Genomic DNA, 235 nt, shown 5'->3' with positions numbered 1-235 from the left:
AGCAAATGCAAAGCAAATGCAAAGCAAATGCAAAGCAAATGCCCATGCGCCCCACAGGAAACTCTCCGCTTTAAGTGGTTTAAGAAATTACAGGAGCACAGGGTAACAGAGCACAGATTTTTCTTAATGGAACAGAAGGGAAGATTCATTAAAGTAATCTAGTGAGGTTATTGAGAGTTATGTCAACTATATTTATGTTAAAAATAAGATGATAGTAAATTGGGACAAATTTTAT

At 35.3% G+C, this 235-nt stretch overlaps 1 protein-coding gene across 3 annotated transcripts in view; it reads right to left on the bottom strand.

Moving 5' to 3' along the window:
- MICU1 (mitochondrial calcium uptake 1) overlaps positions 1-235 on the bottom strand; it is a 116983-nt gene that overhangs the window by 1154 nt on the left and 115594 nt on the right. The gene's annotated exons all lie outside the window — the stretch shown is intronic.

This window comes from Pygoscelis adeliae, unplaced genomic scaffold (genome assembly GCF_000699105.1).
Source record: "Pygoscelis adeliae isolate BGI_AS28 unplaced genomic scaffold, ASM69910v1 Scaffold4, whole genome shotgun sequence".
Taxonomy (NCBI): domain Eukaryota; kingdom Metazoa; phylum Chordata; class Aves; order Sphenisciformes; family Spheniscidae; genus Pygoscelis; species Pygoscelis adeliae.
The sequence above is the reverse complement of the archived record's forward strand: the minus strand, read 5'-3'. Positions and strand labels throughout refer to the sequence as shown.